Genomic DNA, 16,146 nt, shown 5'->3' with positions numbered 1-16,146 from the left:
TGGTGTTATGTGAACGTCGACTACATAACACTTCACCATATTTGGGCCTAGAGGAAGGTATTGGGAAGTAGTAAGTAGATGATGGGTTGCTAGAGTGACAGAAGCTTAAACCCCAGTCTATGCGTTGCTTCGCGAGGGGATGATTTGGATCCACTAGTTTAATGCTATGGTTAGACTTTGTCTTAATTCTTCTTTTGTAGTTGCGGATTCTTGCGAGAGAGGTTAATCATAAGTGGGATGCTTGTCCAAGTAAGGGCAGTACCCAAGCGCCGGTCCACCCACATATCAAACTATCAAAGTAACGAACGTGAATCATATGAACATCATGAAACTAGCATGACAGAAATTCCGTGTGTCCTCGGGAGCAATTTTCCTCCTATAAGACTTTGTTCAGGCTTGTCCCTTGATACAAAAGGGATTGGGCCACTTGCTGCACCGTTTCTACTACTTGTTACTTGTTACTCTTTGCTTGCTACGTTTCACCTTGCTACACAATCACTTGTTACCGCTACTTTCAGTGCTTGCAGTTATTACCTTGCTGAAATTCATTTATCAGAGCCTTCTGCTCCTCGTTGGGTTCGACACTCTTACTTATCGAAAGGACTACGATTGATCCCTTATACTTGTGGGTCATCAAGACTCTTTTCTGGCGCCGTTGCCGAGGAGTGAAGCGCCTTTGGTAAGTGGAAATTGGTAGGGAAACATTTTTATACTGTGCTGAAATTTATTGTCACTTGTCACTATGGAAACTCTTCCTTTGAGGAGTTTGTTTAGGGTATCTTCACCACGAACAGAAGCACGAGGAGTTGCTCCTCAACCTGAGGTACCTACTGAAAATATCTTTTATGAAATTCCTTCGGGTATGCTTGAGAAACTGCTGGCTAATCCTTTCACAGGAGATGGATCTTCACATCCAGACTTTCATCTAATCTATGTAGATGAAGTTTGTGGTTTATTTAAGCTTGCAGGTTTGCCCAAGGATGAGGTAAAGAATAAAGTCGCTCCTTTATCTTTGAAGGATAAGGCGTTGACATGGTATAGGCTATGTGATGATACTGGATCATGGGGCTACAATCGGTTGAAATTGGAATTTCATCAAAAGTTCTATCCTATGCATTTAGTACATCGTGATTGGAACTTTATTTATAACTTTTGGCCTCGTGACAGGGATAGCATAGCTCAAGCTTGGGGGAGGCTTAAATCAATGCTATATACATGCCCCAATCATGAGTTCTCGAGAGAAATCATCACTCAAAACTTTTATGCTCGGCTTTCTCATGAAGATCGTACCATGCTTGACACTTCTTGTGCCGGTTCTTTTATGAAGAAGGATATTGATCACAAGTGGAATTTATTGGAGAGAATCAAACGCAACTCTGAAGATTGGGAGCTGGAGGAAGGTAAGGACTCAGGTATGAATTTCCAGTTTGATTGCGTTAAATCTTTTGTTCAGACAAACACTTATAGAGATTTTAGCGCTAAGTATGACTTGACTCTGAGATAGTAGCTTCTCTATGTGAATCTTTTGCTGGTCATGTTGATTTTCCCAAAGAGAAGTGGTTTAAATATCATCCTCCTGTAGAAAGCAACATAGCCAAAACCAATCTAGTTGAGGAGAAAATCATAGCTTTTAGTGATCCTGTTGTTCCTTTTGCTTACACTGAGAAACCACCATACCCTGCTAGGATGAAGGATTATTCTAAGGCTCCAACTGTGATACGTAGGGGTTACATTAGATCACTTTCACCCCGTGAGGAGATCAGAATTGAACCTAGTGTTTCTATTATCAAAGATCTCTTAGCCGAACACATAGATGGACATGTTATCAAGTTCTGTGAGGACTCCGCTAGAATTGCTAAACCTCACACGAAAGACAAATATGTACCTGTAGTTGGCCTGCCCGTTGTTTCTGTTAAGATAGGAGATCACTGTTACCATGGTTTATGTGATATGGGAGCTAGTGTTAGTGCAATACCCCATTTTCTATATGATGAAATCAAAGATGAGATTGCACCTGCTGAGTTAGAACCCATTGATGTCACTATTACGCTAGCTAATAGAGACACTATCTGCCCTTTGGGAATTGTGAGAGATGTAGAATTCCTGTGTGGGAAGACGAAGTATCCTACTGATTTCGTCGTCCTTGGTACTGCACAAGATAGCTTTTGTCCCATCATATTTGGTAGACCCTTTCTCAACACTGTCAATGCTCACATTGATTGCATTAAGCAGACTGTCATAGTCAGTTCCGAGGGTGTGTCTCATGAATTTAACTTCTCCAAGTTTGGAAGACAAACCCATGAAAGAGACTCGTCTGGTAGGGATGAAATCATTGCTCTTGCCTCAATATCTGCTTGAGAATGAAAATGATATGCATATGGAGGAGAGATGAGATAGATAAAATTGTCTTAGAACAATATCCTATTCTCAAGAATAATCTGCCTGTTGAACTGCTTGGGGATCCTCCCCCACCAAAGGGTGATCCTGTGTTCGAGCTTAAACAGTTGCCTGATACTCTTAAGTATGCCTATCTTGATGAGAAGGAGATATATCCTGTCATTATTAGTGCTCTCCTCTAAGAGCGCGAAGAGAAGACGTTACTAAAAACTCTGAGGAAGCACCGCGCTGCTATTGGATATACTCTTGATGATCTTAAGGGTATTAGTCCTACTCTATGTCAGCACAAGATTAAAACTGATCCTGACTTTAAACCAGTTGCTGATCATCAAAGGAGATTAAATCCTAAGATGAAAGAGGTCGTTAGAAAAGAAATATTAAAGCTTCTGGAAGCAGGAATCATTTATCCTCTTGCTCATAGTGATTGGGTAAGTCCAGTACATTGCGTACCTAAGAAGGGAGGTATCACCATCGTTCCTAATGATAAGGATGAACTAATCCCACAAAGGATTATTACCGGCTATAGAATGGTGATAGACTTCCGAAAACTGAACAAGGCAACCAGGAAAGATCATTGTCCTTTGCCGTTCATCGACCAAATGCTAGAAAGGCTATCAAAACACACACACTTCTGCTTTCTAGACGGTTATTCAGGTTTCTCGCAAATACCTGTTGCACAATCTGATCAAGAGAAAATCACTTTCACCTGACCTTTCAGTACCTTTGCCTATAGACGTATGCCTTTTGGCTTATGTAATGCACCTGCCACCTTCCAAAGATGTATGATGGCTATATTCTCTGACTTTTGTGAAAAGATCGTCGAGGTTTTCATGGATGACTTCTCCGTTTACGGGTCTTCCTATGATGATTGCCTCAGCAACCTTGATCGAGTCTTACAGAGATGCGAAGAAACCAACCTCGTCTTGAATTGGGAGAAGTGCCACTTTATGGTTAATCAAGGTATCGTCTTAGGACACAAAATCTCTGAAAGAGGCATTGAAGTTGATAAGGCTAAGGTTGATGCAATTGAGAAAATGCCTTGCCCCACAGATATCAGATGTATACGAAGTTTCCTAGGTCATGTTGGTTTCTATAGAAGGTTCATTACAGACTTCCCTAAGATTTCTAGGCCTCTTACCAACCTCTTGCAGAAGGATGTTCCTTTTGTTTTTGATGAGGATTGTGAGGAAGCCTTCGAAATACTTAAGAAGGCTTTGATAACTGCACCTATTGTTCAACCACCTGACTGGAACTTGCCCATTGAAATCATGTGTGACGCTAGTGATTATGCTGTTGGTGCTATTCTAGGACAAAGAGTTGACAAGAAGTTGAATGTCATTCACTACGCTAGTAAAACTCTAGACAGTGCCCAAAGAAACTATGCCACTACGGAGGAGGAATTTTTAGCAGTCGTGTTTGCATGCGAAAAGTTCAGATCTTACATATTTGACTCCAAAGTCACTATTCACTCTGATCATGCTGCTATTAAGTACCTCATGGAGAAGAAGGACGCTAAGCCTAGGCTGATCAGATGGGTTCTCCTGCTACAGGAATTTGATTTGCACGTCGTTGACCGAAAGGGTGCTGATAACCCTGTAGCAGATAACTTGTCTAGGCTAGAGAATGTCCTTGATGACCCACTACCTATTGATGACAGCTTTCCTGATGAGCAAATAAATGTCATCCGCACTTCACATAGTGCACCGTGGTATGCCGATTATGCAAACTATATCGTAGCCAATTACATACCACCCAGTTTCACCTATCAGCAAAAGAAGAAAATTTTCTTTGATTTGAGGCACTACTTTTGGGATGATCCTCACCTTTATAAGGAAGGTGTAGATGATGTTATTAGACGTTGTGTACCTGAACATGAACAGGGACAGATCCTACAGAAGTGTCATTCCGAAGCCTACGGAGAACACCACGCTGGAGATAGAACTGCCCATAAGGTACTGCAATCAGGTTTCTATTGGCCCACTCTCTTCAAGGATGCCCGTAAGTTTGTCTTGTCTTGTGACGAATGCCAAAGGATAGGGAACATCAGTAAGCATCAAGAGATGCCTATGAACTATTCACTTGTCATTGAACCATTTGATGTCTGGGGCTTTGATTATATGGGACCCTTCCCGAGTTCCAATGGGTACACTCACATCTTAGTTGTTGTGGATTACGTTACTAAGTGGGTAGAAGCTATCCCCACTAAAAATGTTGATCACCACACCTCTATTAAGATGCTTAAAGAAGTCATATTCCCAAGATTTGGAGTCCCTAGATACTTGATGACTGATGGCGGTTCACACTTCATTCATGGTGTTTTCCGCAAGATGCTAGCTAAGTATGATGTCAACCATAGAGTTGCATCTCCTTATCATCCTCAGTCTAGTGGTCAAGTGGAGTTGAGTAATAGGGAGATCAAGTTGATCCTACAAAAGACCGTCAATAGATCTCGAAAGAACTGGTCTAGCAAACTTGACGATGCACTATGGGCTTATAGGACTGCTTATAAGAATCCCATGGGCATGTCATCGTATAAAATGGTTTACGGTAAGGCCTGTCATTTACCTCTTGAGCTGGAACACAAAGCTTATTGGGCAATCAAAGAGCTCAACTTTGATTTCAAACTTGCCGGTGAGAAGCGGTTGTTTGACATCAGCTCGTTAGATGAATGGAGAGCCCAGGCATATGAGAATGCCAGGTTGTTCAAGGAAAAGGTTAAGAGATGGCACGACAAACGAATACAGAAACGAGAGTTCAATGTAGGTGATTATGTCTTGCTATACAATTCTCGTTTGAGATTCTTTGCAGGCAAGCTTCTCTCTAAATGGGAAGGTCCCTATGTTGTCGAGGAAGTATATCATTCCGGTGCCATCAAAATCAATAACACGGAAGGAAATTTTCCTAGAGTGGTAAATGGGCAAAGAATCAAGTATTACATCTCTGGTACCCCATAAATGTTGAGACCAATATCATCAATGTCATAACTCCAGAGGAGTACATAAGGGATGTTTATCAGCCTGTTTCAGACCTTGAAAACGAAGATGTATCTGTTTCGGCAAGAAATTGGACTCCGATACTTTTCCAATAGGAAATTTCCTCCGTTTTGGAATTTTTGGAAAATTAGAAAAAAAAGCAGTCCGGAGAGCGAACGAGGCAGCCACAAGCCCCCACTCCGCCACCACCCCCCTGGTGGTGGTGGGCAAGCTTGTGGGCACCTCGTGTGCCTCCCGGACTCCGTTTTCTTACGGAGGACTCCTTCGGGCCCAGAAAAAATCAATATATAGTCGCCCGAAGGTTTTGATCTCCGTATCGCGCAGTTTTCCTCTGTTTTCGTTTCGAGCTTGTTCTGCCGCAGATCTAGGTCAAGATGTCTTCTCAAGATTCAGAGGGAGAGAGCTATGTGGTTGACTACCTTGCTAACCCCAAGGTCTATGGGGACTTGGAACCATATGGCTGGACCACTGATGAGGAAGAGGACTATGAGCCCAAAGGCAAGGAGCAAACGAGTTCCGATGAAGAGGAGGCTCCTCTACCTCAACCTGCAAACACCCATGTGGAGTTCAAGAAGTCAAGCCTCCCTGACCATAGGAAGAAGCCTAAGACCTTGTTTATCCCTTCTCGTTTCTTGCAAGAGAGTAAGCACGAGCTTTGCCATAGAGTTTTGAAACTTGAGGAGGAAAATGACGATCTAAGGGAGCAGAACTTTTTGCTCAAGTGGAAATTAGACAAGTTCAAGACTACTCCAACACCACCACCATCACCACCAAAGGAAGACAACTAAGCATTGGTATGGGCAATCCCCTTGGCTTCTGCCAAGCTTGGGGGAGTTGCCCTCGTATCGTATCACCTTTATATCTTTTGCTTTTACCTTTGTTTTAGTTCTTTCCTTTTCAGTTTTTATTTCTTCTTTTAGAGGAATAAGTCTTTAGTTTTTAGTTTGAGTCTTTTGCTTTTGTCTCTCCCCCGTTGTATTCGAGCTTACGAGCTATATAATAAAGAGTGTCTTAGTTAAGGGCTTTGCTTTGTGCCATGATCAAAAGTATGAAAAGAACGATAGCATGAAAGATCATGAGATGATCTTATGGAAAGTGATAACTTCACTTATGACAAGTATGATGATTGAAACTTGTTGAGAATAAATCAACATAGACATTAGTCACTGTTGCAATTAATAATAAGTAATAAGGAAAGAGAGGTTCACATATAAATATATCATCTTAGACACTTTTTTTACAATTGTGAGCACTCACCAAACTATTACATGCCTAGGAGTAGATGTTGGACAAGGAAGACAACATAATGAATTGTGTTTTCTTGGTTCCAAACAATGTTATATGATTAGAGATCCCTTAGCATGTGACGATTGCTTCCGCCTAATATTAGCCAAAACTCCCGCACCAAGTAGAGATACTACTTGTGCATCCATAAACCTCCAACCCAGTTTTGCCATGAGAGTCCACCATACCTACCTATGGATTGAATAAGATCCTTCAAGTAAGTTGTCATCGGTGCAAGCAATAAAAATTGCTCTCTAATATGTATGATCTATTAGTGTGTGGAAAATAAGCTTTGTACGAACCTGTGATGAGGAAGACATAAAAGCGACAGACTGCATAATAAAGTTCTTTATCACAGGAGGCAATATAAAGTGATGTTCCTCCGCACTAAGAGGACACGCATGACAACCTCTGCTTCCCTCTGCGAAGGGCCTATCTTGTACCTTTACTTTTTGCCCTTGTAAGAGTCATGGTGATCTTCACCAATTCCCTTTTTTACTTTGTCTTGGCTACCGTCACATGCTTGGGAAAGATCTATATTCTTATATCAACTTGGAGTTGAGTACTCATGCTTTATTGTTGTTGACTTTACCCTTGAGGTAAATGGTTGGGAGGCAAAACTATAAGCCCATATCTTCCTCTGTATCCAGCTGAAACTTTGACACCATGAGTACCACGTGAGTTATAACAATTGTGGAAAACAAAAGAGATGATTGAGTATGTGGGTTTGCCTTACAAGCTCCTATTTGACTCTTTCTGATGTTGTGATAAATTGCAATTGCTTCAATGACTATGGACTATTGTTGGTTACTTCGCGGTAAGGCTTTTGCTTCAGGCTTTGCTTTGTGAAGGAATTGTTACTTTCCCATAAGAATCTTTATGATATATTGCTGTCCTATGTGTGATCATGATTCCTTCATGTCCGTATTATGTTTTATCGACACCTTCGTACCCAAACATGTGGACATGTTTATGGAACTTTGTTTTTGCTTGAGGACAAGCGAGGTCTAAGCTTGGGGGAGTTGATACGTCCATTTTGCATCATGCTTTCATGTTGATATTTATTGCTTTTTGGGCTGTTATATTACTTGTGGTACCATATTTATGCCTTTTCTCTCTTATTTTGCAAGGATTGTTTGAAGAGGGAGAATTCAGGCAGCTGGAATTCTGGAGTTGAAAAGGAGCAAATCCTAGTTCACTATTCTGCACATCTCCAAATGCCTTGAAAATTTACGTGGATTTTTTATGGAATATATTAAAGATAATGGGCGAAAGAACTATGGGAGGGAGGCCACCAGGGCTCCACAAGCTTGCCCACCGCCACCACCCCCCTGGTGGCGCAGGGCAGGCTTGTGGGCTGCCTGAAGGCCCACTAGCCCCCCTCTTTTGCTATATGAAGCGTCTTGGTCTGGAAAAAATCAAGCGGGGGCTTTTTGTGGTTTCGCCGCCGCCACGAGGCGGAACTTGAGCAGATCCAATCTAGAGCTCCGGCAGGACGATCCTGCCGGGGAAACTTCCCTCCCGGAGGGGGAAATCGTTGCCATCGTCATCACCAACACTCCTCTCGTCGGAGGGGAGGCATCTTCATCAACATCTTCATCAGCACCATCTCCTCTCCAATCCCTATTTCATCTCTTGTAACCAATCTTCGTCTCGCAACTCCAATTGGTACTTGTAAGGTTGCTAGTAGTGTTGATTACTCTTTGTAGTTGATGCTAGTTGGATTACTTGGTGGAAGAGTTTATGTTCAGATCCTTGATGCTATTCATTACACCTCTGATCATGATTATGATTATGTTTTGTGAGTAGTTACTTTTGTTCCTGAGGACATGTGATAAGTCATGTTAATAATAGTCATGTGAATTTGATATTCGTTCAGTATTTTGATATGTTGTATGTTGTTTTTCCTCTAGTGGTGCTATGTGAACGTCGACTACATAACACTTCACCATATTTGGGCCTAGAGGAAGGTATTGGGAAGCAGTAAGTAGATGATGGGTTGCTGGAGTGACAGAAGCTTAAACCCGAGTCTGTGTGTTGCTTCGCGAGGGGCTGATTTGGATCCACTAGTTTAATGTTATGGTTAGACTTTTCTTAATTCTTCTTTTGTAGTTGCGGATGCTTGCGAGAGAGGTTAATCATAAGTGGGATGCTTGTCCAAGTAAGGGCAGTACCCAAGCGCCGGTCCACCCACATATCAAACTATCAAAGTAACGAACGCGAATCATATGAACATGATGAAACTAGCATGACAGAAATTCCTGTGTGTCCTCGGGAGCGTTTTTCCTCCTATAAGACTTTGTTCAGGCTTGTCCCTTGCTACAAAAGGGATTGGGCCACTTGTTGCACCGTTGCTACTACTTGTTACTTGTTACTCTTTGCTTGCTACGTTTCACCTCGCTACACAATCAGTTGTTACCGCTACTTTCAGTGCTTGCAGTTATTACCTTGCTGAAATCCGTTTGTGAGAGCCTTCTGCTCCTCGTTGGGTTTGACACTCTTACTTATCGAAAGGACTACGATTGATCCCCTATACTTGTGGGTCATCAGGTACTACTCAGGTAGAACAAGTACTTAAGACTCAGAATGACTTGCTCAATGAGTTGAATGACAATTCTATCAGAGTCGTCACTAGAGGCAGTAGAATGACCCAGGAACCTTTGTATCCTGAGGGTCATCCGAAGAGAATTGAACAAGATTCTCAAGGAGTTGGCACTGATGCACCTAGTCATCCTAGGAAGAATAAGAAAGATGGTAGGGATTTGCACGCTAGCAACCCTGTTGCTGCTACACCTGAGAGTCCAAACGATGTCTCTGTCTCTGATGCTGACACGCAATCTGGTGATGAACATGAGCCTAATGATAATATCAATAGTGATGTTCATGATGATGCTCAACCTAGCAATGATAAGGATGTGGAGATTAAACCTGTTGATCTTGATAACCCACAACCTAAGAATAGAAGATACGATAAGGATGACTTCGCTGCTAGGAAGCATGGTAAAGAAAGGGAACCATGGGTTCAGAAACCCATGCCCTTTCCTCCCAAACCATCCAAGAAAAAGGATGATGAGGATTTTGAGCGCTTCGTTGAAATGATCAGACCCGTCTTTCTGCAAATGCGTTTGATAGATATGCTCAAAATGTCTCCGTATGCTAAGTACATGAAGGATATTGTGACTAATAAGAGGAGGATACCTGAGGTTGAGATTTCCACCATGCTTTCTAACTATACCTTCAAGGGTGGAACTCCTAAGAAACTAGGTGATCCTCGAGTGCCCACTATACCTTGCTCCATTAAAGGCAACTACGTTAGAACTGCTTTATGCGATCTTGGAGCCGGTGTTAGTGTTATGCCTCTCTCTCTTTATCGTAGGCATGAACTGGATAAGTTGACACCCACTGAAATCTCTCTGCAAATGGCTGACAAATCAACTGCTTTCCCTATCGGCATTTGCGAGGATGTGCCTGTTGTGGTTGCGAATGTCACTATCTTAACAAACTTTGTTATTCTGGATATTCCCGAGGACGATGCCATGGCGGTCATTCTTGGAAGACCCTTTTTAAACACTGCAGGGGCTGTTATAGATTGCAACAAAGGCAATGTCACTTTCCATGTCAACGGTAATGAGCATACGGTGCACTTTCCGAAGAAACAATATCGAGTACATTGCATCAATGATATCGAAAAAACTTCATCAATTCTTATTGGGAGCTTTGAATGCCCTATTCCTCCTGTTAAGATGAAGTATGATTTCCTTGTTGGGAGATTCACATCCCCATTGAGGTAACCTAGTGACTATTCGAAAATTCTCCGTCTTCTTTTGCGATTCGAAAAAGTTTGTCAAGGAGACTTGATCAACCTCATTGACGGATTTCTTTCGATGACCATGGGATGGATGAATCGAGGAGTCACAAACCTCTGTTTCAAGCTTTCACCTTCGGTAGCTTAGAAGAAAAATGATAGATTTAGTTTAGTTTTCCCTATTTTCTGTTTTAGCGTCCCGTAGAAAAGTACCCCGAAAATAAAAGTTCTCCGAACGTCCTAAAAATCAAGTATGATTTTTTCTGGAATTTCTGAAAAATACTGAGACGAAGAGCTACTCTGGGGGCTACACCAGTGGGCCACAAGCCCTGGAGGCACGAGCACCCCCTGGCCGCGCCTACCTGGCTTGTGGGGCCCACGTGCACCCCCTCCACTCATTCTAGCTCCCATCTGCTTCTCCTACCTCTAGAAAAAATCGTTTCGCAGCTCAAACCCATGTTCTTGCTCTTCTTGCTGGGATTTTCGATCTCCTTGCTCAAAGCACAATTCTCCGAACTGTTTTGGGGAAATTACTCCTTGTTAAGTGACTCCTCCATTGGTCCAATTAGTTTTTGCTCTAGTGCCTTATACTTCGCGTATTTTTGCTGCCTTGGTGACCCTGTTCTTGAGTTGTGCATGCTAATTTTAGCTGGTCCCAAGTAGTTTTGATGTGTAATATGGCCTCTAGGCACTTGTGGGAGTAGTTGCAATGAGTTTTGTTGAGCCTTGTTCACTTTTCCTTAGAGTCACTAAAAATTTCAGAAATTTTAAGAGATAGAAAAGGGAAAAGATGAGGAGGTTCTTAAGAGGCTCTTCAAGCCGTGACCCCAAGGATGATGGAAGTGAGAAGAAGCCCAAGTATCCGGTCCCTCGAGTTGCAGAAGTTCGAGCGTGTGAGTGGCCAAGCGATATATTCTTATGCGCCACCGGACTTTATGAGGACTTTTATTACTTGGTGGGGAACGCAGACCTTACCGCCTTCGTTGAAGATAAGTGTCCGCAATACCTCCTCCTCACTAATATCTTCGTGCAAAGCTTTAACTTCTATCCGAGGAAGAATCCTCTTATGGTTGAGTTCAAATTATATGATATCCCCCAACGCATGTCACTCCAGGATTTTTGCAATGTTTGCAAATTGCCTTTTGTTGGGGATATTCATGAACCTCGTCCACGGGACTTGGAGGCTTTCATCGATACTATTGTCGTAGGAGAAGAGAGATGAGTGTCTTGCGCTAGAGCTACTAGCATGCATTTTCCCGTGCTTCGGTACTTCTCATTATTTGTGGGAAAATGTTTGATTGGCCGTGGGAAAGCTGAGTCCCTTAGCTCTCCAGATCTTGTGGTCTTGCGTGAAGCCCTTTATAATGATAAAACTTATAGCTTGGGCGCTATAGTAGCTCAACGCTTGAACATGAACCGTTCTAAAGGCGTTGTCTATGGAGGTATTTATGCTACTCGTCTTGCTAGACATTTTGAGATACCTATTAGACTGGACGAGGAAGAAGTGATTCTTCTTCCCGAGAGATATCTAGATTATGATAGCATGGTTCGCCATGACTTTCTTGATAGAGATATAAATAGAAGGATGATTTATAATCTGGTATTTAGTTAGGGTACTTGTGAGACTATTACTTTGCCGGCTCCTTCTTTGTTCAATCTTCATGCAGTCAGGTACATTATTATGCCCTCAGACATCTACGCATATTGGGGCTTGGCCCAACCACAGGTGCTCGTGCCCGAGCCACCAGTCGAGTATCAGACGCCAGTTTATCAGTGGGAGCCAGAGGAGCTCACACAGCAGTGGCATCCTCAGTCCACTCCGGAGTACCCCGGAGCTGGTTATTTCCCTCCTTGGGAGTAGACCAACTTAGGCCAAAAGCCTAAGCTTGGGGGAGTACGTGTTATCACCGACTTTACATTCTTGCTTATGCTTTCACTTTGTTCGTCGGTGTTCACACTTTGCCACTGTATCATCCATGCTAGTTTATTTTCTTTTTCTCGTTTTCTTTTCGTGTGCCTGTCTAGTTTGAGAAAACCCAAAAAGATTTTCTTTTTTTCTTTTGCTTGTTGGGAGCTTTCCCGTGTAAATAGTTTTATTTTTCTTTGGGTCAAGGTAGAAGACCATGGTTACAATGTTTAGTGGCTCTCGCATGCATACCTCTTTAGCTTTCAAAGAGACATATTACTTTGTCTTCTCCTTTGTGTTTGCCTGCATATCCGAGCTTAGTCCAATGCACGAGCACTCTTATTATTGTTCACATCATTCGGTCGTGCAAGTGAAGGGCAATAATGACGATATATGATGAAGTGACTCAGCCTGGAAAAGCTTGTATGAACTCGATCTATTTTGTTTTTTGTAAATATGACTAGCTCATCGTTCCTGATTCAGCTTTGTTGTGAGAGAAACATGTTTGCAATGACAACTTAGAGATCATAGTTTCTGATGCCATGCTTAATTAGCTAGGAGCTTATAATGGTTTGCCTTGGATGCCAACATGAATTTTGAGATGACTATGATGTAGTATGATAGGATGGTATCCTCCTTTGAATGTTTCAAGTGGCTTGACTTGGCGCATGTTTATGCATGTAGTTGAAACAAAATCAACATAGCCTCTATGATATTCATGTTCATGGTGATTTATGTCCTACTCATGCTTGCACTCAATGTTGGTTAATCTCAATGCATTTTGATGACTGTTGTCGCTCTCTAGTTGGTCGCTTCCCCGCCTTTTGCTAGCCTTCACTTGTACTAAGCGGGAATACTGCTTGTGCATCCACTTCCATAAACCCAAAGTTGTTCCATAGGAGTCCACCATACCTACGTATATGCGGTATCTACTTGTCGTTCCAAGTAAATTTGCATGTGCCACTCTCTAAACCTTTAAGAAATAATCTGTTTTGCATGCCCAAACCACTCATGTGGTGATAGGGGGCTATCAGTATCTTCCATGCTAGGCGTGTTATCCTCGGTATGTGTTTATTCACTATCATTCACGAGAAAGGGGCGGTAATTGGAATTCCCAGTTCCATGCTCAAATCGAAAAGATAATTGCAAACAAAACTCCCCCTGGATTGATGTTGGTATGGACGGCACCCGAGGATTCGGCTAGTCGTGGAGTGTGATTGATCGGTGGTGGGGGAGTCAAAACTTTACTTTTCTGTTTGGGAACTGCCTATAGCATGTGTAGCGTGGAAGATGGTGAAAACTCTTAGTCATTGCGTTGACAATGAAAGCATGCCACCCAAAATTATTATCTCTGTTTTCAAAGCTTGAGCTCTGGCAGCTCTGCAAATCAATGCTTCCCTCTGCGAAGGGCCTGTCTATTTATGTTCATGTTGAGTCATCCTCTTCTTATAAAAGCACCAATTAGAGAGCACCTCTGTCATTTTTATGCTTTGCTTTTAACTATGATTGAGTATGACTGTGACTGGATCTTCTTTGCCATGAATTACAATGTTTAGTCAGCCCTTGGTCTTTGAAGGTGCTCTGCATTTATGTTTTGCGGTCTCAGAAAGAGCTAGCGAGATACCATTTGTTCATACTGCTTCATGATTGTTTTGATTGAAGTGTTGACGTTTGAGACTTATTATTATTTACTCGCTAGTTGATTATGCCATTGATATGAGTTTACCGTGAGACCTAGATGCCATTTGCTTATGTGGTTTGCTTGTGATCTTGCTGAAATTCTAGATATGAGTTAGACATAGTTGCAACAACAAGATCAAACAGAGTTCGTAAAAGTTTTCCTTTTGTCTCTTTCAGTTTGTCAACTGAATTGCTTGAGGACAAGCAAGGCTTTAAGCTTGGGGGAGTTGATACGTCTCCGTCGTATCTACTTTTCCGAACTCTTTTGCCCTTGTTTTGGAATCTAATTTGCATGATTTGAATGGAACTAACCCGGACTAACGTTGTTTTCAGCAGAATTGCCATGGTGTTGTTTTTGCGCAGAAATAAAAGTTCTCGGAATGACCTGAAAATTTACGGAGAATTTTTGTGGAATATATAAAAAATACTGGAGCAAGAATCAGCGGAGGATGTGGAGCGTGGAGCCCACAAGCCCACCAGGCGCGGGGCCCCCTGGCCGCGCCTGGCAGGCTTGTGGGGCCCACAAAACTCCACCGCCTCCAATCTCAGCTCTATTTAGTCCGTCTCGCCCGGAAAAAAATCAAGGAGAAGAGTTCATCGCATTTTACGATACGGAGGCGCCGCCACCTCCTATTCTTCATCTGGAGGGCAGATCTGGAGTCCGTTTTGGGCTCCGGAGAGGGGAGATCGTCGCCATCGTCATCATCAACCTTCCTTCATCGCCAATTCCATGATGCTCTTCACCGTTCATGAGTAATCTCATCGTAGGCTTGCTGGACGGTGATGGGTTGGATGAGATCTATCATGTAATCGAGTTAGTTTTGACGGGGATTGATCCCTAGTATCCACTATGTTCTGAGATTGATGTTGCTACTACTTTGCCATGCTTAATGCTTGTCACTAGGGCCCGAGTGCCATGATTTCATATCTGAACCTATTATGTTGTCGCCAATATATGTGTGTTCTTGATCCTATCTTGCAAGTTGTAGTCACCTACTATGTGTTATGACCCGGCAACCCCGGAGTGACAATAGCCGGAACCACTCCCGGAGATGACCATAGTATGAGGAGTTCATGTATTCACCAAGTGTTAATGCGTTGGTCCGATTCTTTATTAAAAGGAGAACCTTAATATCCCGTAGTTTCCATTAGGACCCCGCTGCCACGGGAGGGATGGACAATAGATGTCATGCAAGTTCTTTTCCCTAAGCACGTATGTCTACATACGAAATACATGCCTACATTAGATTGACGAATTGGAGCTAGTTACATATCTCTCCGTGTTATAACTGTTGCATGATGAATAGCATCCGGCATAATCATCCATCACCGATCCAATGCCTACGAGTCTTTTCCTACTGGTCCTTGCTACGTTACTTTGCTGCTACTGATGTCACTGCTGCTGCTGTTACTTTGCCGCTACTGTTGTTACTTTGCTGCTACTGGTTACTGTTACTATGCTGCTATCACCCTACTTTGCTACTGATACTTTGCTGCAGATACTAAATCTTTCATGTGTGGTTGAATTGACAACTCAACCGCTAATACTTGAGAATATTCTTTGGCTTCCCCTTGAGTCGAATCAATAAATTTGGGTTGAATACTCTACCCTCGAAAATTGTTGCGATCCCCTATACTTGTGGTTTATCAGCGTGATACTCCATCTCCGGTGCTCCATCATCTGGCCGCAGCAATGGATCAAGGGGTCAAAGGGGGAGCAAAGCAACGGTGAGTACTCATCCAAAGTACTCGCAAGACTGACATCAAAACTATGCTAAGTATGCATCGATATCAAATGAAGGAGTTTATATATGGACTGACTACAGCAATGTGAGAAAGAGAGAGAAGGCCTAGTCCTATCGAAGACTAGCATCTTCAGGGGTCTTGCAGCAATAGATGAGAGTAGAGCAGGTAACACAATTAATAGTCATATTGTTGCAGCAATAATAATATGAGGTCACGCCCATAGATTCTTCCTCGACTCCCTGCGAGGAAGCAATCCAGAGCAACATTTCAGTTAAGTAACAGTTCTAGTTGTATAGGATCAGGGCGTATTGCGCTTTCTGTTTGGCTGTGACCAG

This window comes from Hordeum vulgare, chromosome 2H, assembly GCF_904849725.1.
Source record: "Hordeum vulgare subsp. vulgare chromosome 2H, MorexV3_pseudomolecules_assembly, whole genome shotgun sequence".
Lineage (NCBI taxonomy): Eukaryota > Viridiplantae > Streptophyta > Magnoliopsida > Poales > Poaceae > Hordeum > Hordeum vulgare.
This window is presented reverse-complemented; position numbering follows the sequence as displayed.